Below are 23877 nucleotides of genomic sequence, written 5' to 3'. Positions count from 1 at the left end.
CTCTGTTCCTTGCTACTGCAATAGCAACATCCTTTGTTGCAACTGTACCACAGCGCATGCCCATATGTAGGCATTACACAATTAGTATGACACATTTTATATGACGAAAAAGTATCATACCCTGCACCCCCCACATACTCTTTAAGTTATTATAAGTTAGAATGCTCAAATAATTGGACATGCGTGCCAGTGTTGTGAAATGCCACAGTAAAGTGTGCCCGTGCTGTGAGACTTTGTTGGAAGTGTGTGCAGTGAAAACGTGGATGTCCAAAGACAAGGGATGTTCATCAGAGGCGTTGCTAGGCGGGGGGGGGGGCTAAGAGGGCTATAGCCCCTGATCTTTTGGTTGTAGCCCCGGATAGAATCTCAGGAGCTACAGCCAAAAGACTAGCTAGCCCCCAGTCTCAACAGTTCTGACATCAGCCTAGCCCCGGGTCTTTTCCAGACCTAGCAACTCCCCTGATGTTCATGTTAATGTAGGCTTCACCTACCAGTGCAGTGTTGTTGCTGCGATTTGTATTTGTGTTTTTTAAAATCCGCAATTAAACTAAGCCATTCTGTGACACGCTTTACAATCTGTTGAAATGTGAGAACGGTTATGTTGCCGATCTTTACATTTCTGCAGTGTGCTAAAGTGGCCTTTTTCATTTGAGCGTGGGCTTAGTATTCTTAATAACGTCCCCGGCATTGTTGAACTGTTTGATAAATGTAAGTATTAAAAGTGAGAAAAAAAGAAACATAATTACAAAAATACGACGTGCTGTAGTGCCAACACACTTTAAGAATCGGCAAAAAAAGCATATTAAAAATCGTCACAAAAAAAGCCTCAGAAAACTGTCGGCCAAGTTTTTTTAAAACCAACACAAAAGCATGTATCTTCACCACTGCGTGTTTATGCACAACCCGTGCGCCATTAGCAGACTTCCTGTAAGCAGTTATTGAACACCCACACCACTGCTCCACTCTCACTTTGAAGCGAAGCCATCCCACCATTTTATCGAGAGGAAGCCGTTTCGGTGTGAGTCATCTGAAAGAGGGAAGTATGACACGCTCCTGATTCAGGTTAGATGGCGTGACAGAGCTCTGTTAACCCCCGGGCGCAGGTTGCCGTACCATGGTACCGTAGGCCTCACTTCCCCCTCCTTCCTGGAAATGACCCCATGCAGGGGCTGTGTCAGTGCAGCTGCCTCCGTGGGAGATCTGCATCACACCCACCCAGCCACACGCTGCCTCATAGTTTGGATTTTAGTTCAAGGCTCATGAGAGAAGGCAACAACAGTTAATATTTCTAAACCGTTTACAGTAAACATCAGGAACAGGCAGGCCAATGAGTTAGAGGTCGAGCAAAAACGACCTGGAAGTCAAAATGTTGGGGATGAGGACTGGTCAGGGAGGGGTTGGGTAGGATACAGTGGTGGCAGGCCTGACTAAGCATGTGTGGGAGCCCATTTCCACATAATGGTTGACCCCCCTTTCTTAGAGTGGAAAACAGTCTGAGGGACCTCTGGGGTGCAAACATTATATCGGAGACAACGAGATATAGCCAGGGGTTTATGGCCACTGATTATCGTGAGATGGCCAGCCAGCAGGTAGTTGAAACATAAAATGCACACTGAAAAGCTATACACCCTTCTTTATCAGCAAATGGCTTATATAGCGGAACCAGTGTTATAAGACAACAAGGTGAAAACTCTTCCATATACCCCGAGGGAAGTGGCGGCCGGAAGGCATCCAACAAGCGCTGCTTTCAAAGTGAAGGCGGTGCGAAGTGCACATATAAAGCCCCAGAACAAAAGCAATATATTGCAGTGCTATAAGACTGCTGACTGTCTACATGGGGGCAGTGCTGGGGACCCATCTGAGGCTCGATGCCCCTTTCAACTGAAAAGGTTGAAAGGCTCCAAAGCCATCCTTGACTGGCTTAGTCCCACTCCCCAGATGTTGGAGCACGTTTTAGGGCACTACAAAACAAGCTTGAAATACAAAGCCTTTTGGGCTCAAGATGTTTACATATAAATGTCTAAACAGAGCTGGTCACAGAGATCTGATTTTCATTGGTATTTTTGTCTGTCACATCTGTTATGTCAATAGAGGCTCATTTCCTCCCACAGGTCAGGCACATAGGTTGTTCGACAGTGCTAGGTTCTGTTTGCAATGGGGGCGTGTTGTGGTGGTTCCAGGCTCACATGTTTTTCTTTGCGCTGCAGGTTTCTGCGCGCATTTCATGATATGAACCGGCTCCCGGCGCTATTCTTTTCGTCTGTGCAATGTTCTTGCTCACGAAAACTCCTTAGCACAGCCGTAGTTCTGTTTTTGTAAATGAGGCCCAATGGGTGTAGAGTTGTAGTATGATGGACAATGTTCTATTTAGTAGGAGATATGTCTTTGTAAAAATGACATATATGGCAGGCACTGCAACTGAACAGAAAGGCAATTCATGTTTATATTTCACCCATATCAAAGGTATTCTCTTGGCCCCATGGTACTCGGGATGTACGTTTCCTCTCTAATAGCTTGGTCAAGTCATACTGACCGAAAGTATGCCGCCTCCTAAATGAATGCAGGGAAAAAGTACCAAAGTAATTACTGCAATGATCAAGTCACAAAAACAAACCAAAATCATTAACTGGCATCCAGAACACTAAATGCAAACATCATGTTTTTACAAAGCCATCGCAGAACAAGGCCGCAGTGTTGTGCCACGCAGGTGTTTGGCGGTGATGGGGTAGAGGCACAGATTGTGAGCGCGGACGATTTCTCCTTCCATCTGCGTCTACAAGGTAAGAATGTACTTGGAGGATGAGTGGCACTGCTGCACCCCATGCAACTCCCTCACCTGCACATCTGTTCCAGTCTCCTTCTTGCTCCTCACAAACAACCCACGCTTGCCGTCCTTGCATCTGTCCCGCTCCCCCAGCCTAGCGCATCCTTCTTGCGTTGCTCCCCACATAACTTGTCCTTGCTCCCTCTCCCCACTGGCTTTCCTTCACAACTTAGGCCCCCCCTTAACCTTTTTTGCGTGCCATGTGTGTTCCCTTCACAATTTAGGCCCCAGCTCCCCCGTCTTCATGCCACATGCGTCCTCATGCAACCTGTCCCGCTCCCCCAGCCTAGCCCATTCTTCTTGCGGTGCTCCCCACGTTACTTGTCCCCGCTCCCCTCATCTCTGAGGTTACTAAAAAGTCAAACTTCCTACTGCACATCCTCAGAGGTACTCTGCATTTCCTCTCCTTCCCCCAGAAGCTCACTGTCTCCCAAGCTCTGGTTCTCTCCAGGTTGGACTATTGTAACAGCCTCATCCTAAATCTACCTGCCCCTACTCTCTGCCCTCTGCAACTAATCCAGAACAGGACTGCAAGACTTGTCCTTGGCCTCAATCCCTGGGATCGTATCTCTCCAGCTCTGAAATCTCTCCATTGACTCCCAGTTGTCGCAAGGATTAAATTCAAAACCCTCTGCATGTCCACAAGGCTTTCTGGGGCCTGGGTCCAAAATACCTTCAGCTATCCCTCCGTAAATACCTCCCCTCTCGAGCTCTTCGTTCCTCTACCTCTAACTCCCTTAGGGTCAGACGTTTTTCAAAGAAACGAGCTGGGGTAGATCTCTGCCTTCAGCTGGGGCCTCCCTCTGCAATAGCCTCCCTGCCACTCTAAAACATGAGGAGAACCATCTCCGGTTCCGGAAGCACCTCAAGACCTTCCTCTTTACTTCTGCCTTCGCTCCCCCTCTCCCCTGCTGATCTGCTCTCTCTTGGCACTGTGCACCTGGCCACCCTCTGTCCCCTGGGCCCAGGTACCTGCCCACCCTGCCACCATCCTGCACTGCCACCTGGCCACCCCTTGAAATGGGGACTGTATCTGTACCCATACAGTACCCCGCCGTCCCCCCTGTTTCTTCCTTTTCTGCACTTATTTAGACTTACCCAGTCTGCTGCCGTAAACACTGCACTTGTCACTTGCTGGCTGCACTAGCACTGTTTATTGCCTCTATTATCTATGTATTTGTATTTATTATTATTTATCTTTTCTCCTCTGCTCCGCACTCTCCTCTCTCCCCGTCGATGCACTTTCTCCCCTTTCCCTTTTCCCATGCACTTGTGTCATGATGCCTACCCCCGGAGCACCAGGCCAGGCCCAGCACCCCCGGAAGCAGGCATCATGCCCTCGGGTAAAAGCCCAGCGGCCCCTTATAGGGGCTCTTTGGACTCAGTCCTGGCGCGCTTTGGCGCCAGGCTCATGTTGGACATCAGTCCTGGCGCCATAGGCGCCAGGCTCATAAAGGGAGGTGTTTTGTGCACTTACCTGATGCACACCATGCTGCACGCTTCAGGCCTCCCTGAGACCTGAAAGGGACTATTTTTTCATAGGCACTATTTTTTCACTCGGGCGTGGCCAGGGAAGGATACATACCTAGTTGGGGAAGGATACATACCTGGGCCTTCTTTGGAGGCTATTTAAGCCACGCCCAGACAGCAGCTCATGCTTCGCGTTGTTCTGCTTCCTGCAGCTTAACGCTCACCGTGTCTGCTCCTGCTCCTGGATTCCAGCCACGCCCGCCTCGAACCTGGAAGACCTGCAAGGAAGGAAGAGAAGAGAAAGGTGAAAACCAAGGACTATTTCAAACTTCTTACCTGCATCCGGAATCTTCTCGCCAGCATCCCTGAAGAAAGACTTCCATTTAAAAGCATCGCGTTGCTCGCTGCAGCGCCACGCTTCACTCACCTGTCCTCGAGACATCTCCCGGCTCCATCGCGGCTGTCAGCATCGGACGCCACATCTCTGCACCTAGGGGAGAGAGGAAGAAACAAAAGGTGAGCAGAAGGAACACAGAAGGAAAGCCTGATTAACAGCCATAATACTTACCGGCTTTTCTTCCACATTTCGGGTCGGCGCCGCCCCGTTGGCAGGTACCGTACCCCGGCCCCTATGGGGAAAGGACAAGAGACATTTCTGGGGAATGATAAGGACATTTAGAGGGATCGCCCTCATCACTACTCACCTCGGCAGTTTAACCCCTCAACGCATCGCCTTCATTCTGCACCTGAAATAAAGGACAGATCACAGGTTAGAAAGACAACATAAAGGGGGCCTCACTTGAACTTTGAACTTTCATACTCACGGCGCATCGCTCAGGAAAGTCAAGTGGATTTTGCCAGCGCCATTCTGAAAACCAGTGAAGTAACTGGACTAACGCGCGCCCCTGCACCAGAAGCAGGATAGAGAGTTCATCCTTCCAAACCATAAGGTGAGCTTAAACCGGGGTTTGGAGGAAGTTAGAGAGGAACGAAGGGGGAAAGGGGAGAGCTAGCACACTATTCTGCAGACTGTTAATCCCCTTTCTCATCTGCAGAAGGATATTCCTACGGGCCAGGCAAGCACGATTTGGAGGTCCTGTCCAATCGGTGTTCCGGGTCCTGCGCATCACGCTAGAAGAGGCCACAGCAATCCAGACTAGACCAGCGCCCCCGTGGGTACCAGGTGAGCGTTACAGAACGCGAAGCCTTCCTACAAATTCCCACCCAGGCGCTATGGAAACTTCCGAAACTGACCTGTTGGCCCAATTACTGGGGGAATTACGGGCCGAAGTACATGCCGCTCATCAAGAGACTAGTGTCCTCAGGAGGGAAGTGATTGTAATAAAGGATAGAGCTGATGACCTGGCTAGACAGCTTTTGCAAGGTCAAGCTGGACAAACTCCTTTACCTGGTTCCGGGGGGAACCCCGCTCCTGTGGTTTCCAGTAACCCGGTGCAGATTAATCTACCTGGAAACATGCCGCTGGCCCCACCTGAACGCTTTGCTGGGGACCCCAAACGATTCGCCGTATTCATGAATCAGTGTCGTTTGCACTTCCTATGCAGACCTGGGGCCTTCCTTAATGATCAGACCAAGGTAGCCTTTGTGTTGTCATATCTCTACGGCTGTGCTGCCGATTGGTCAGTCCCACTGGTAACTCAAGATGACCCGATTCTTTGTGATTTTCAAGGATTTCAAACAAGCATGGAAAGGTTATTTGCTCGACACTCCCAGGGACAGGCTCTGGATGACATTCTTGTGTACTCCTCTTCAGAATCTGATCACAGAAAGCATGTCAGGGCCGTCCTAGAGAAACTGCGCCAGCACAAACTGTTTGCCAAGCTGGAAAAATGTGTTTTCCATAACACCGAGGTTGAGTTTCTCGGATTCATCCTGACACCTAAAGGGGTCCGAATGGATTCAGGTAAAGTGGATGCCATCCTCAAATGGCCATCACCTAGTTCGGTGAAAGGTGTCCAAAGCATGCTTGGTTTTGCCAACTTTTATCGCAGGTTTATCCCAGAGTTTTCACGTGTGGTGCAACCCATCACTGCACTCTTGCGAAAAAATAAAAGTTTTGAATGGACCGAGGAAGCCGAACAGGCCTTTCAGGAGTTGAAAGCTAAGTACACCTATTTTGAAGCACCCGCGTCCCGATCTCCCATATATAGTCGAAACCGACGCGTCCAGCTTAGCCATGGGAGCTGTCCTTTCTCAGAGAGACCCTGAAACCAACCAACTGCACCCCGTAGCATTTTGGTCCAGAAAGTTCTCGCCGCCGGAGATAAATTATGTGATCACCGATAAGGAACTATTAGCCATTAAGTCCACCTTTAAGGCTTGGCGGCATTATCTCCTCGGCGCCCGGCATACCATCACCGTGATCACTGATCACCGAAATTTACAATATTTAAAAACTGCCAAGGCTCAATCGTCTCGACAGCTCCGATGGGCTTTGTTCTTTGCTGAGTTCGATTTTGTAATCACCTACCGCCCCGGCTATAAGAATGGTAAGGCGGACGCTCTATCCCAAATTGGAATGGAAGAAATAGACACAAACTCAGAACCTGTGCCGATAATTCCCGAACAAAGAATTTTGGGGATAACCACTTTACAAACCCTTGAAGACATTCAAGCACGAGTGAAACAATTCCTGGACTCTTCAGCCTTGCAGGATTGGATCAAAAGGAGGTCTAACTTTTCAGTCAAGGATGGCTTACCTTACTTCCAAGGACGCTTATTTTTGCCAGAAAAGGAATTGCAAGAACTGGTTATTTCCCGTCATCATGATACCCTGATGGAAGGACATCCTGGCATTGCCAAAACAGAGGAAAAGGTTAAACGACAATTCTGTTGGCCTTCCTGGCGAAAGGATATTAAATCTTTCGTGATGTCCTGTGGAGTTTGTGCCCAAAACAAAGGTCAAAAGACAAGACCCGCCGGTCTTCTTCAGCCCTTAGACATTCCACCAGCACCTTGGCACACCCTGTCACTAGATTTTATCACGGACCTGCCCTCTTGTAATGGTTACAATACTATTCTGGTCGTGGTGGATTTATTTTCCAAAATGGCCCACTCTATTCCGTTGAAAGGATTACCTTCAGCCTTTGTTCTTGCCAAGGAATTCCTCGAAAATATCATCCGTTTGCATGGATTCCCGTCCATACTAGTCTCCGATCGGGGAAGCCAGTTTATTTCTCATTTTTGGAAAAAGTGTTGTCAACTGGCACAAATCGACGTAAGACTCTCGACCAGCCACCACCCACAGACCGATGGTCAGACGGAGAGAACGAACCAGACCCTTGAACAATATCTACAATGTATGTTGCACCAATCGGAGGGTAATTGGAAGGACATTTTATGGGTGGCTGAATATGCATACAATAACTCGATACACTCTGGAACTGGTCAGAGCCCCTTTTATACCCTATATGGACATAACCCTCGTACTTCAGACTTGGACTCACCTCTGAGCCATGAAATGCCCGCAGTGGACCATTTGCATTCTACGATTACTCAAGCCTTCAAGGATGCAACTGCACATTTGCAACATGCGAAAGGGAAATAGAAAAAGAATGCGGATCTGCATCGAAGAGAGGCGCCTCCATACCAAATAGGGGATCAAGTATGGTTGGCTACCAAACACCTATCACTCAAGGGGCCTCAAACTTTTAATCCAAGGTATTTAGGCCCTTACTCAATCAAAGCTATCATCAACCCAGTGGCAGTCAAGCTCGATCTACCAGCTAACATGCGGATTCACCCTGTTTTTCATGTGTCACTTTTGAAACCAGTGCACCCAGGAACCAGATTAACAAAGCCACCAGAACCGATTCAGATAGATGGGGAGCCTGAATTCGAGGTGAAGAAAATTTTGGATTCTAAGATCTCAAAATCAAAACTTTTCTATCGAATTGATTGGAAAGGGTACGGGCCTCAGGAAAGGTCTTGGGAACCCAGTGATCACGTACATGCACCTCGGCTGGTAAAAAGGTTCCATCGGAATTTCCCAAACAAACCAAAACCTCCAGAAGGAACGACCTTGGGAGGGGCCTTGGGGGGGAGTGCTGTCATGATGCCTACCCCCGGAGCACCAGGCCAGGCCCAGCACCCCCGGAAGCAGGCATCATGCCCTCGGGTAAAAGCCCAGCGGCCCCTTATAGGGGCTCTTTGGACTCAGTCCTGGCGCCATAGGCGCCAGGCTCATAAAGGGAGGTGTTTTGTGCACTTACCTGATGCAGACCATGCTGCACGCTTCAGGCCTCCCTGAGACCTGAAAGGGACTATTTTTTCCTAGGCACTATTTTTTCACTCGGGCGTGGCCAGGGAAGGATACATACCTAGTTGGGGAAGGATACATACCTGGGACTTTTTTGGAGGCTATTTAAGCCACGCCCAGACAGCAGCTCATGCTTCGCGTTGTTCTGCTTCCTGCAGCTTAACGCTCACCGTGTCTGCTCCTGCTCCTGGATTCCAGCCACGCCCGCCTCGAACCTGGAAGACCTGCAAGGAAGGAAGAGAAGAGAAAGGTGAAAACCAAGGACTATTTCAAACTTCTTACCTGCATCCGGAATCTTCTCGCCAGCATCCCTGAAGAAAGACTTCCATTTAAAAGCATCGCGTTGCTCGCTGCAGCGCCACGCTTCACTCACCTGTCCTCGAGACATCTCCCGGCTCCATCGCGGCTGTCAGCATCGGACGCCACATCTCTGCACCTAGGGGAGAGAGGAAGAAACAAAAGGTGAGCAGAAGGAACACAGAAGGAAAGCCTGATTAACAGCCATAATACTTACCGGCTTTTCTTCCACATTTCGGGTCGGCGCCACCCCGTTGGCAGGTACCGTATACCGGCCCCTATGGGGAAAGGACAAGAGACATTTCTGGGGAATGATAAGGACATTTAGAGGGATCGCCCTCATCACTACTCACCTCGGCAGTTTAACCCCTCGACGCATCGCCTTCATTCTGCACCTGAAATAAAGGACAGATCACAGGTTAGAAAGACAACATAAAGGGGGCCTCACTTGAACTTTGAACTTTCATACTTACGGCGCATCGCTCAGGAAAGTGAAGTGGATTTTGCCAGCGCCATTCTGAAAACCAGTGAAGTAACTGGACGAACGCGCGCCCCTGCACCAGAAGCAGGATGGAGAGTTCATCCTTCCAAACCATAAGGTGAGCTTAAACCGGGGTTTGGAGGAAGTTAGAGAGGAACGAAGGGGGAAAGGGGGGAGCTAGCACACTATTCTGCAGACTGTTAATCCCCTTTCTCATCTGCAGAAGGATATTCCTACGGGCCAGGCAAGCACGATTTGGAGGTCCTGTCCAATCGGTGTTCCGGGTCCTGCGCATTATGCTAGAAGAGGCCTCAGCAATCCAGACTAGACCAGCGCCCCCGTGGGAACCAGGTGAGCGCTACACTTGCATGTTCTCAATGTTACTGAGCCTAGTAAAATCGTTGATGTGTTCTCCCATGTTGCCCTCCCTTGCCTTGTCGCGCTCTGAAACACTTGTGTATGAGCGCAATACAAATAAAATTTTATAAAATATCATATCCCCATCCCCACTTGCGTTCCTTCGAAACTCAGGCTCTGCTTTCCCTGTATTGTGTGCTACGCGCGTTCCCTTTGCTACTTCGGCACCATCTCCCCCAGTCTTCACGCCACATGCGTTCCCACGTAATCTGTCCCTGCTCCACCGGCCTAGCACATCCTTCCAGCATTGCTCCCCTCACAACTTGCCCACGCAACTGGTATAGAGCATCCCACTCTGTGTTGGTTCCCACGTAAGTTGTCTGCATTCCTCGGGCTTTGTTTATTCTTTTCAGAACTGCTCCAAACGCAACCCAGGCCCACTTCCCTCCTCATCTTCCTCTTCAGGCTCCCCTGACCCTCGACCGGTGTATTTTCCCCACGTGTGTCTCTGCATTCCATTATGCACCCTGTTGTACTGCGACTATTGTATTGTCAATTTATTGCATTGCTTTCATTTTCCTCTTACTTCTAGGTCTCCTTGGATTACTAGTGTTTGCTAATTTTGTTTTGTAGGGTGACCATTATATTGAATACATGTTGCGTCGTGTATATTTCTCTTCTCCCCCTCTAGGTCCCCTAGGACTACTTGTTTTGCATGTTCTGTCCTGTACTTGCATTCTCATGCCCTTAAGTACTATTGTAGTGTACATTTGTTGCTTGCACTGTTATCTACTCACTCCTCTAGGACCCTCCTAGTTTCCACTGTTCTTGTTCTGTGGTGTACTTACTTGTTGCCCCCTCTTTGTGTGTGACCCCTCTTGTGCCTCCCCCTGTTTGCCCCTTGCGTGTGAGCCCCCCTCGTCCCCCTCCTGCCTAGGATGCCCTCCCACCCGCACCCTCTATGGAGTTCTCCGTCTCCCCTATCTTCTCTAACTGTTTCACCCACAATACTCTAGTGACATTTGAAGAGACACTTAGGGCCTCATTACAAGCATGGCGGTCCAGGAACTACATAATTCCCGGACCGTCATACTATGAGCTGTGCTCGCGGGCGCCTACATGTCGGATGCACCAGCACCATTCTGAATGGTGCCCGTGCATCCGACGTCCCATTCCCATTCGACCTATGGGGCCGAATGGGGATGGGGAGTCCCTTATTGTCGGCACCCACGAATGGGCAATTACCAGGTCCATCGAACTCGGCATGACCCGGTTCTTGCCCATTCAAGGGTGCTGGTAAAAATTCAACTACGGCGACAGCTTTGCTGGTTTTGCCGGCACGGCTACCACCGGAGTTGTAATGAGGCCCATAGTCTTCAAGAAAAACCTGTTTCTGGCTGAGGGAAAAACATCTCAAGGAAAACTCCCACTTCCAGCCCTAGATGTCACATCCCCTATCTAATAACCCCCCAATAGAATTGTGTGCTGAGGTTGTCGAAAGTCCACTATTCCACAGACTGACTGGCCCTGAAGGCAGTTAAAGTAGGGACTTCAAGGGAAAGCCCTCCTTGACTGAATCATTACTAAAAGGTGTGACGACTAGGGGCACCAACTTCAAAAACCTCTGGTCCCTGGCTGGCCCAGGAAGACAGATGGCTGTGCTGGATGAGGCAGACTCCCCATTTGCTGAACAGGAACACTCCCAATTAATTTAAAAGAATATGGCCCTCATTACAACACTGGCGCTAAACCATGGCGCTATTAGCACCATGGTTGGTGCTGGTGTTGTAACGGGTCCGCCATGGTTCAATGGGGAATTACCACCCCATTCCAAGGTTGGCGGGGCGGTAATTCCCCATTGAACCATGGCCCTTACCCATTCCCATTTTTGCCCCATAGGGCTCTATGGGAATGGGGAAGGCGCTAAGTACGGTACCGCAAATTGCGGTACCGTACTTAGCACCAAGGTCCCTTTGCGGGTCCCTACTTTAACGGCTGGTCTAGACCAGCCGTTGAGGTTGGGTCCCGCAAAGGGACCTCGTAGTAAGGTGCTAAGTGTTTAACAGCGTCGCAGCCTTTTACGGCGCCGTTAAACACTTAGCGCCAGGGTCCTAATGTGGCCCAATTACCATTTAGGCATTTTGCGTAGCAAACATACTGTGGATTGATTTCATTTTGGTACCATTTTTTATGTAATTTCCAGGCAATTTTCGGGATATCAAATGCATCTACCTGTGAATCTGGGAACTGTAATGGCCAGTTAGACTAGGTTTCTGGCTGATCTGAATATGTTCCAAATGTGAGAGTTGATGAAAAGGTGCAAAATGAAATTAGGGATATGCTCAATAACTTACATCTTCATAACTGTTGTGCATTTTATTGAAATGACAAAAATGTGCCACATGGCCATGCTACATCGTACAGATTTGGCGGTCACCTTATCTAATTCACCATGATCAGCTAAAACAGAAAATATGTTTGGTATGGCAGTTGCTAGTAAAATTCTGAAGTTGTGATACATAACTATATTTTGGCAAAAAGTTGAAAGGAGAACAAAGGATGATGACAAATGGCAATAGACAGATGTTGCTCCAAACCCCTAAACCAATATTGACTGGAAACGGAGAGAGAGAGGGTACCTGTCCAATGCTAGTGGCAGGGATTATTGCAGGGTACTTCCCCAGGATTGTAAAATTGGTGATGTAATTTTTGCTATATAAGTGGTACAGCATTAGGACAGGAGACAGACACACAAAAACCGGGGAGACAGAAGAAAAAGGAGAAAGACAGGAGGACAGAGAGAAGGCTGCTGAAACTTACCATCTGACAGCTGTAAGGAAACACCAGAGGAGACAATGCATCTGGGTGGAACTGTCTATTTCTAGGAAGGTCTCAAAGCTGACTTGGTCCTGTGGTGGAGAGCAGGAGGCCATTTTTGAGAGTGGAATGACCAGTCCCCTGGCCCTATAGTTTCAGAGTGTCCTGAGATGCAGCTGGGTTTCCTGAACCTTAAAAAGAGACTTGCTATGTAAGTAGAAGTAAGCCCTGGAAACCCAAAAGGTGGGGGGAGTCTGCTTGCCTTGAATCCTTTCTCTTTATTGTTGGTGGGGGGAGGCAAAACTGTGTAGATCCTTAGCCTATGTAACCAAAAATATTAATTTAATTGATTCCCCATTTGGCAAAACACTACAGGGTGAATTTTGTTAAAATTCAAAATTAACCAAGCTCACTTCCCAGTGTGCGCTGAAAACGATAGCCTATAATTGAATTAGGTAATCCTTGTTGTCCAGCTGACCCCGACTTCTTTAAGGAAGAGGGGTGTCTTTGTTCTTAAATCAGTTGAACCCTCTATATTCAGTTTCCCCAACAAAGACCTTTCAGTAAGGGGGTCAAACATTTTGAATTTCCCTGTGTGACTTTCCAACCTAGACCAAAGCAGGGGGTCTGAAAAACAAAGCGAGAAATTACAGTGTGTTTATTTTAAACCAAAAGTGTGGGTGAAGTTATAATTGCCATATATATTTTTACCAATCTTGAAATCGTTCTGCTAGCTTTTTAAGCCTGCAGGAAAATCAAAATCGCACAACACTACATAAGAGCCTTCTTCATTTATCAGTGTAATGATTTTGTGAAGTGAAAGTTACAGAAAGAATTGTGTCTGTTCTTTTAAACTCACTTTGGTGATTTATTTGTGCTGAGACAAGTTGATTGTGTGTAGCATGGATAAAGTGGTGTTTTTGACATTTTCATGCTAATTTCTATTATTTTTAATTTAAATAAATACCAATATATTTTCCATACACCGGCTTGGTTCTTGGCTCATTGTTAGTTCAGGGGTGAGGTATTCAAGGGGCGCAATATGTGGCTGAGATAGGGCTAAAAAAGAATCTGTTAAACTGTTTGTTGATCAACTACTTGAGTGGGAAGAGAAGGGACTCCCTGTGTTGAGGGTGGCTTCTCAATACACCGTTACACTCCTCTCCCCATTAATGGTGGCACCCGGTGGGAGGCCTTCCTGGCCCCTTTCCACTCCTCCAAGACCATCATTAATCTCTACTTAAATGGCACCATCTTGGTCCAGGGCCCTCAGGCCAATCTCCTCTTTTTTGATACGTGCTTCCCATGTCTTATCAACTTCCTCCCTTCTCCTGCTACTCCTACCTAGCCCTCTCTGGCTCCTCTGCCACCTTCCTCCTCCGCCACCTCTCTGGCATCCAGCTCTGAATCTCTGGCTGGTCTTCCGCATCCTTCCTCGCCACCTCTCTGGTGCCTTCTGCTGCTTCTCTGGCCCCTCAGCCTTTTCCTTCCTCTGTCACCTTTCTGGCACCCTCTTCTTCCTCTCTGAATACTCTGCCATCTCCTGCTTCCTCCTCTGCCCATTCACAGGTGCCTCTAACACTCCTGCATGCCGTATCTCATGCCTATACCCCTCCACGGAAGTCTTGCAAAGGTGGGAATCTGCTCCACGCCACTACTCTCAACTCTCGCTCCGCTGTCAAACACTCCGTGGACATCTGCCATCTCCTCGAAGAGCTCGATCTGGAAGTACACAATCTCATCGAGGCTTGGTTCACGGTCAGTTCTGTCACGAGTTTTGACACTCTCCTTCCTGATGGCTACAAGATCCTCTTTGAACCCAGAACCAACCATCCTGGAGGGCGAGTAGTACTGATCCTACCGAAGTGGATCCCTGCTTCTGTCATTCCTATGCAGGCCTACTCCTCCTTTGAATGCCTAGTTTGCAGGCTCTCTATCGCTACTGGCCTCTCTCTCACCGTGGCCACCTTCTACAGGCTGCCTGGCAAGGTCACCCTCTTCCTCTCCAAGTGGGCTGACCCCGCCTCTGCCCTCCTTGCTACTACCTCTCAACCTCTCCTCAGAGACCTCAACATTCACTTGGATGCTTCTAGCTCCTCCTCAGGGCTCTTTTGCAACCTCTGAGGCTCCCTCTCTCTTTCGATTCTTCCGTCTGGCCTGACTCACTCTGCAGGGCACTCCTTGGATGGTCTGATCTCTTCAGACCTCTCCCTCACCAACCCTCTCACCACTCCTCTCTCTTGGACTGACCACTTTCTTCTCTCCTCTCATCTGTCGCTCTCAGCCCATCAGGTTAAGCTGACCCGAGCACTGCCACCCACCTTCTCGGTCATCCGGCCCATGAAGCATTTGTCAGTGGAGGTTTTCCCCACTACTTTCTCTCCTCCTCCTAAACCTTTGGCTGACCCACACTCTGACACAGCGCTTTCCATCCTTCATCTCTCAATCTCTAATACTCTGGATATCCTTGCCCCTGTCATGAGGCTCCATTTGAAGCCTGCATTCAAGTGCAACTCTTGGTACGATTCCAACCTCGCCACCCTTAAGCACATGTGTAGGGTGGATGAAAGGAATTGAAGGGCATCAGGCTCGTCTTCTGACAAAATAGCCTGCGGTCTGCTCCAAAGGCAATGCGTACTCTCTGGTCTTTCTAGGAAGAGAGCCTAAATCCGACCCCACGTCTTTGCAGCCTCTAACAACTTGGCCAATCCTCTCAAAATCTTCAAGGAGCTGGCCAATCCTGCGTCAGTCTCCACCTGTCCTGTTCCCTCCCAGGCCCTTTGTACGGGTCTGGCATTTCATTTCACCACTAAAACTCAGGACATACGGTCCACTCTGTCCTCCTCTTCCTCTCTCTGCACCATGCAAGGTCCCTCTCAGGCCGCACCTCATCTTCCTTTCTCCACCTTCTCCCTGTTCACTTCGGATGATGTTTCTAGACAAGTCCGATCTATGAAAGTCTTGTCAAAGCAGGTGTTCCCGTACTTCTCCAGAACGATTAAGGACCACATCGACACCCTTGCTCCAGCCTTGGCCGATTTCTGCAATCACTCTTTTGCCAATGGATCCTTCCCTTCCCCCCTTAAGCACTCCCTTGTGCACCCCCTTCTTAAGAAGCCCTCAGCTGATCCTTCCGCTCTGGCAAACTGCCAACTGATCTCCATCACTCCTTTCCTGGGCAAACACCTGGAAAAGCTGTCCATCTCCCAACTTAATCTTCATACTGAATCGGTTGGTTGTCCCCATGACCACCAGTCTTGCTTCAGAGCAACCAGAAGCATGGAAACTGCTCTCCTGAACACCCGTGAATACTTTCTCTCTAATCCTGACTTTCACCTTCCTTCTGTCCTCATTCTCCTTGATCTATCCTCTGCTTTTGACACGTCAACCATGCCATCCTGCTCAATCATCTCTTTGACAACCTGGGTATTGTGCTGAGGCCCTAGCCTGGTTGACCTCCTTTCTCTCAGATCGACCTTCCCAGGTCCAACTTGGGTCCTTCCTCTCTTCTATCTCTCTCTCTACATGTGGTGTTCCCCAAGTGTCTAACCTCTCTCCCTGGCTCTTTAATCACTACCTGGCACCTCTGTCCCACCACATGTCTACCTTCTCTTCTAACTTTAAGTGTTACGTGGATGACACTCAGCTCTCCTTCAGGTTCTCTTCAGCTTCTTCTGCTCCTTCTCTTATACCTGACTGTCTGTCTGCAATTCAGGAATGGTGTACCTCCAATGATCTCTACCTTAATGCAAGTAAGACTGAGATCCTCCTCATTGGGACACCTGCTGTCACCTTCTCTCTATCACTCTCGCGCCCTACCCTGAGCCTTCTACCAGCACTTTCCTGTGAGGCTAAGAACCTTGGTGTCATCTTCGACTCCACCTTCTCCCTCTCACCTCACATCTCTGACGTCTCTAAGAAGTCACACTATCAACTGCACCTCCTCACCTTCCTTTACTCACTTTTCCCCAGAAGCTCACTGTCTCTAGAGCCCTAGTTCTCTCTAGGCTGGACTATTGCAACAGTCTCTTTCTAAATCTGCCTACCTCTACTCTTCGCCCTCTACAACTAATCCAGAACAGGACTGAGAGATGTGTCCTTGGCCTCAAGCCCATCTCTCCAGCCCCAAAACCTCTCCACTGGCTCCCTGTGGCTGCAAGGATCAAGTTCAAGACCCTCTGCATCATCCACAAGGCTTTCTGGGGCCAGGGACCACACTACATCCAACTCTATTTCTTCTTTAGCATCTTCCTTCTCAAGCCTTCTGCTCATCCACCTCCAACTCTCTGAGGGTCAGACACTTCTCCAGGCAGAGAGTGGGAGGTAGATCTCTGTCTTCAGCTGATGCCTCCCTCTGGAACAGCCTAACTGCCTCTCTCAAACTTGAGCAGGACCACCTTAGGTTCTGGAATCAACTCAAGACCTTCCTTTTCACTTCTGCTTTCTCTCTCCCTCTACCTTGCTGATGCCCCTGTCTGCAGCGCAAACTGGTTACCTGGCCACCTACTGAACTTATGGGACCAGGCTCCTGCATGACCAGTTGCCCTTGCACTGCCTCCAGGCCCCCAACCCCCAACCCCTTAGGGACTGTATCTGCAACCCTACAGTCCCCTGACTCTTTGCACTTATGAGCCACTTTTTTGGCATCACTTACGCGTTCTTTTGCACTCTCCCCTCCCTCCCTCTCTCTCTCCCACATTGGAACCCCCCTTCACACTTACGTGATCTGAATGACACAAGGCCTTGTAAGATCGTTGTTTTTGTCCACCTTCTGACTTCCCTTCCTTGTCTTGTCGCGCCTAGAAACACTTGTGTGCAGGCACGTTTTGAATGACTTATATCATACATTGGGCCTCATCACGAGTTGGGTGGTAGCCCTTAAATGCGGTGGTAACGCTATTACCACTGCAATTAATGGTCTGACCAATTTCTGGCTGGTAGCATTTACCTCCTGCTCTAAGCTGGCGGTAAATGTGCCACAAAAATGCAGATTTCCAGTGCAATTACCGTGCGGTAATAGCGCTGGCGGTAATTGCGCCGAATATTCCCCATTGGGTCCAATGCACCCAATGGGGAATTACAGTTACCGCCCAACCCGTGATCCAGCGGTAATACCGCTGGAGGGTTGGGCGGTAACGCAAATACCGTTGGGCGCTATCCCATTCAGTGATAGTGCTTAACTTGAGCGTCAATTGTACAATGATTACACAATTTCTTCAAGTCAAGAATCAGAGATTAGAACGCAGAACAGCATTGCGCAGACCTGGGATTGTAAATGCTAAGTTAAAAGAAGTATTCAGGTCAGTCATCTAAACCAGGGTGGTGGTAAGTAGCAAATATGATGTAACTACATGTGCACAAATGTAGAGCTGGATAAGCAAGGTGAGGTCTGAGCTGGCCAGGTCAAAACTGGAGCTTTGGCCTGACTCCCATTTTGGGTCAGTGCCTGCATAAATCAGGGGCCAGCCCAAGCCCCACCTGCTGCGTGCAGCGCTGTCCAGAAAAAATATGCTTAATTGATATGGCATTGCCATGTACAGGAGTGTTACAGCTTGACTTCCTGTCCCACCCCTCTGCCACTCATTGATTGACTGGGACAGCGCATGTAGTCCAGGCACTTTCTGTCATGGTGGCAGGGAATGGAGAGGAGTGGAACGAGTTGCGACTTTGAAGCGTGTTGCTTTATAAGCCAATGCTTTGCTGCATGCCACTGCTTGCTTTTCCTTCTGCCTACACCATCCCCCCTGCAACACCATTTACTGATCTCTCTCCTAAGTCTTCTTCCTCATGCCATCATCCATTAAACATCAGTGGTAATCTCAACCCCCGCCAAGCAAGGGCAGCCCCATGTGGAAAGGGTCTGAGGCTGGAACCACTGCTCAAGCCAGGACTTTACCAAGCTCACCCTTTACCTGATGTCTGATTCCACGAATAGGGATCCTTCCACCCATTTACTATCCATTCACCTTGTAGCTTATTTTACCTCACAGGACCAAGGAACATAAATGTTTGTGGGTCTGCTAAGTGTCATTTGGTTGCCTATAGCCCCATTGTAGCCCAACTCAGAATTTACAGGTGCTTCTTCTCAGCCATCCATCCATCCCTTTCCTTCCCACTTACCCACCTACCCTCCCTTTCTATTGGGCTGCACCCTTTGTTCATTGTCTTCACTTTCCCATTTCTTCCATTTGTCCTTGTACTCACTCTTCTCCTTCCCTTCACTCATAGCCTTCAGCCATAACCTTGTGTAACTTTAGTATCAGTCTCCAGCCTCCCCAACTTCCTACTTCTCACAAATAAGGCCCTCACATTCTCCCAGGAGCTAAAAACGTCATCTATGCACCTCACCTACCACACAACACCTGCCTACCATCCCGCTTCTCCTGTCACTCTTTCAAATGGTCTCAGGAATGCACAATCCCTCTGCAACAAGTCTTCCTAAATTGCTGACCACTTCGTTGCTTATCACCCTCAACTTTCACTTCATGCTACCACAGAAACCTGGATCTCTCCTCATGACTATGCTACACTAGTAGCTCTCCACAATGACTAAGCTTCCTTCTCCCACTCCCCCAGACCACTTGGGAAGGGCAGCGGTATGGGTTCCTTCTCAATAAGGCCCCCAACACATCTCCTCTATCCCCCTCTGACATCAATTCTTCCTCTTTTGGATATGTCACTATTCAACTCCCCTCCTACTCCTCTCACTGTTCTTGCTCTCTATTGACTTCCTGGTTCTCTCAACTCCTTCTTCCCTGATCTGACCCATCTCCTTGAGTTACTTCCTACTGACATTCACATTGTCATGTGTGGCGACTTTAACTTTCCTAAGCCTTCCGCAGTCACCAGCCTTGAACTTAAATCCCTCCTATCTGAACCACTTCCTCCGCTCCCTCAATGATCAGCCTACCCACTCTGTTGGGGACTCTCTTCACCATGTCTATCTCTCTAATTCGCTCTCCTCCTGTGACGTCTCCATTGACCCCACTCCCTCTGATCACTCCATTGTTAACTTTAACATCTTAGTCCCTGCACCTTCTACTTCTCATCTCCCCCCTTCAATAACTAGGAAGAAATTCAGGCAGGACTCTTGCATCCCTTACTTTGATGATGTGACGACCTCTCTCCTGTCTCTTTCCACTATTCATGCCTCTTCAACTGACTCTGATTTCTTGGACTTTCACTAAGCACTAATGGCTTCATTTGACCAACACTATTCTGCCTGCATGTTCAGATGCTGTGTGCCCTTCCGAAACCTTGAATCACCTCTTAAATTCAGACCCACAAAACAAATAAGTGTTGTGACCTACGACACTGACACAAATTACGGACACCTTCCTACTCCTAGCCTACAAAAATTCCCTTGCTGCCCTTACCTCTGCACTGGACTTTGCCAAATTCTCCTACTTCATGAACCTAATCTCCTCGATTCACAATCATCCCTGCAAACTTTCATCTACCATCCAATCTTTGCACACACCTCTATATCCAATATCCATCCCCTCCTCCCTTTCTGTTAATGACTTTTCACTACTGTTCTCCAAACATTTCTAAAATGTGTGCTATGCTCAACACCCTCCTCTCTCTCCCTCTCCAACCTCCTTCTGCCCACCACCTCTCCATCCCCTACGTCTACACTCAGCTTCTTCTCCCGTCTCTCTAATTGAATTAGCATGCATACTTTGCAGTGCCAACCCATCCCGCACTCCCATTGACCCCTTTTCTCCCCAAATGGGCAAATACTTAGTCCTAATCACTGGCATTTAGTTTTCTGTGCTCTTTAACTTCTCTTTTCCCACAGGACTCTTGCCTGCCTCCTTCAAAGCTGCATCTATCTCACTTCTATCGAAGAAATCTGCTGACCCAAACATCTGAGCAAACTGCCGCCCAGTTTCTCTCTTTCCCCATTATTTGTCCTTGCATGGATGGTTTTCGAATGGATCACTATTTTGAGTATAATGTTGTTGGTGATCCACTTACTTCAATTTGGTTTCTGTAGTAAACAATCTACTGTATGACTTTCCAGTGCCTCATTCTGAAGTGATGTTTCTCACAGCTTCCAATGCAACACCTCCTCTACCATCTCCTATCTCCTACTTGCTTGACCTACTTGCTCCCTCATCCAAAGCTCACAATCTTGGAGTCCCCTTTGATAGTGACCTACGAATGCAACAATTCATCACTACTACTGCCTCTGCTGCTCGTTTTAACCTCCTCTACATTCATCCTTTTCTTACTAACCACTCTACAAAAACTATAATCTCTACTTGTATGCTCAGGAAGCCAACTACTGCTCAAGCCTACCACTTGGCCTTCTCCTGTGCTCCTTCCTCTATCTAAATAATGTCCTCAACTTTGCTACCCACACTCTATACAACCTACCTAGATTCTCCCCTACTTCAACCTACTGACAACATGCTGGTTGGCTCTGTGCTCTCTTTTCAAGTGCCTTTGCTTAGTATACAAAGCTATCAATGGTCTTGCTCCTCAGTACCTGTCTGATTGTATCTCAGTCTATAAGCCATCTTGTTCCCTCTGATCCTCCTCTGCACGCAACCTCACCATACCATACCCTACCTGTGCCTTCTCTTGCTTCTGCGCTTTCTCCCTAAACATGTTTAAACATCACTTACTTGCTAAAGAGGGTGGTCCCCCTGCCCTCTGCCCCATCGTCCCTACTTGACCCCACCATTGCCTCCAGTGACCATTAATAATGTAATTTTGCATATTTAATTAGTACTCCTCTTTCGTTTGAAGCACTTGTCACCTTTGGATAGTGTTACCTTTGTAAGTCACCTGTTTTCTTGTATACATTTTGTTTCTGCTTGTTTTCTTTTGTCCCTGGTATATTCTCTAATTTCTTACACCCTCAAACTGGCTCACTACTTGTTCTTATCTTTAAGTTATTGTACAGGCCCCCTTTGTGGGATTGCCTCTGCCATCTATAAATGTTGTTTTACGTCATTTCTGCTCAAAATAGAAATCCCTGTTCTTCAAATGAATACAAATAAGAAAATACAAGCACCGCCATCCCCTTTTTTCTCCACCCAGACCGCCTCCCCTCACCACCATTCACAAAATACCAACCCTAGTTCGCCCCTCGTGGGTGACTCCATCCCCCTGTCTCCTCCTTAGCCTCATGGCCCTACTCCAGGTTCTCAATGTGATCCTTGCATTTGCTAGGTTATATTTATCCATGCGTCATTACACATGTACAAGGGAGAAATAGAGAAGGCATGCTTTCCCGGGATGTGGGGTGCCATTTATGTCACCAATGTGGCCCTCACACCCCATTCGGCCATAGGACACCTGTACAGGAACAGCAGATATTGTCATTTTGTGAATGTACAGATGGTGTTTGATACAAGCAACATCATCATGAAGGTGAATGATAACTACCCAGGCACTACACATGAAAGCTATATTGACCAACACTCTGTTGTAGCACAACAATGTGAGGCAGTATAGCATGCCAATAGTTTGTTGTCACATGGTCAACCCACTGGCCAGTGAATGCACCTGGCATATAAGTGTCCTCAGAGGTGTTCTGACAATACTAATGCCAACAAACATCCCAGCCTCTTTGAGAGATTCAGCATCCTGCAATATACATGGTCTAACAATGAGAGAACAGTAGGAAGTAGAGACGTTTCCACATGCTTGGCTTGTAATCATATACTTACTGACCGTTTTTACACAATTATGTTACATAAATGCATAAACCTAATCTACATCAACATAGGCAAAGACGTCAGCCAACAACATTCCTGAATGGCATAGCCAAACTCCCTCCTGTGACACATAAATGGTATACCCTCTTTAAAAAAAAATGATTGTTAATTTCTCAGTTATTACAAACTTTACTTTACATATACATACTTTCATTAATTGAACACGAGTTCCAGACATCATGACCTTTACATTCACATTTGTTGAACAGTGCTAATTTATCAAAATCTTGTCAAGATACTCTATTACTGCACAAACTAACATAAAATGTTGTCCAGACAGGAATTCCAGTCACCACATTTCCAAGTCATCATTTTTGGGTGCATATTTCCCCAAAGCAGGCCTCTTTGGGATCTCAACATTAGACATTCGATGACCAGGTGTTGACCTGATTCCACAGCATTGCCACACAATGGACAGTGATTATTTTGAGTCTCAGCTTGATGTTTTATGAATAGCATCTCCTTCATAGGATAAAGATTTCGACGCAGCCGCAGAAATTGGTCTTGGTGATATCTACTTGGAAACCTCTCCAAATACTTTACTGTCGTATTCACACCGTTAGCCTCACTACCCAGATCTAATGTAGTGCTATATTTCATTCTTATATTCTCAGTTGCTTTCCAATCACAATATGACAGTTTTTCTTTGCAGCACATGGGTTATTTAGTAATGTTATCATGTCAATGTTGGCAAATGTCAGTTGGACGTCTATCTTCGCGATCTACTCTTTCAACTGTGCATAAAATGGCATCTCGCCTGTGCCGCTGAAAATCCTATACGAAGGGGCTGACATCTTCAGAGACTTTTTTCTTATAATAGCGATCGATTTCCACAAAACAGTTATGATCATGGACTGCAGCCCGAGTCCATAACAAATGGCTGCAATTGGCACACATCTTGGTAATCACAGAACTTTGCACCAAAATTGGCCTTCCAGAGTATCCCGCACTGCTCTGCTGATATTTAAACCAGCTTCACTCCCAAACGTGATTGTGGCTAGCACCTTTTGGTGGTAGAACATTAGAACGGGTTTAATCATACATTTCCCAAAGTCAACCTGCAGTTTCATACCCTGAAGCGTCAAGTTTTTCATTCTGTTTTTCAAATCATGAGTCTATTGCTGTTCACTAATGGATTTGTTCAACATTACACCCAAATATCGAATAGACTCGATTTTTTTCTAGTTGTTCATCAGCTGCATGACAGTTAAAGTGGTTTCCCCTTTTCCCAAGATTTGCGCCAAATGCCGTGATTTTTGACTTACTAGCATGTAACTGCAAATTGTTGCTTCTCATGTACACTACCAGATTGCTCAGTAGTCGCTGGAAACTTATTTGTGTGGTGTCTAACAGCACCAGGTCATCATCATAGATTGCCCAGATTAACTGATGACTGTTGGTAAATCTGCCATGTGCAGCTTAAAAAAGCAGCAAGCCGGCAGCCTTGTTTGGCTCCTTTTTCTGTTGGTATTCTTTCAGTGAGGTCACCTTCTGCATTTAACCTGATTCTTACAGACGTATTAGAGTGCAGCGCTCTGATTGGTTGAAGGAGGTCTAACGGACAATTCCATTTCTCAAGTTTCTTCCAAAGAGTAGCTCTGTTCACACTGTCGGAAAAGCC

Source organism: Ambystoma mexicanum, chromosome 4p (genome assembly GCF_040938575.1).
Source record: "Ambystoma mexicanum isolate Mex_15411 chromosome 4p, UKY_AmexF1_1, whole genome shotgun sequence".
Classification (NCBI taxonomy): Eukaryota; Metazoa; Chordata; class Amphibia; order Caudata; family Ambystomatidae; genus Ambystoma; species Ambystoma mexicanum.
The sequence above is the reverse complement of the archived record's forward strand: the minus strand, read 5'-3'. Positions refer to the sequence as shown.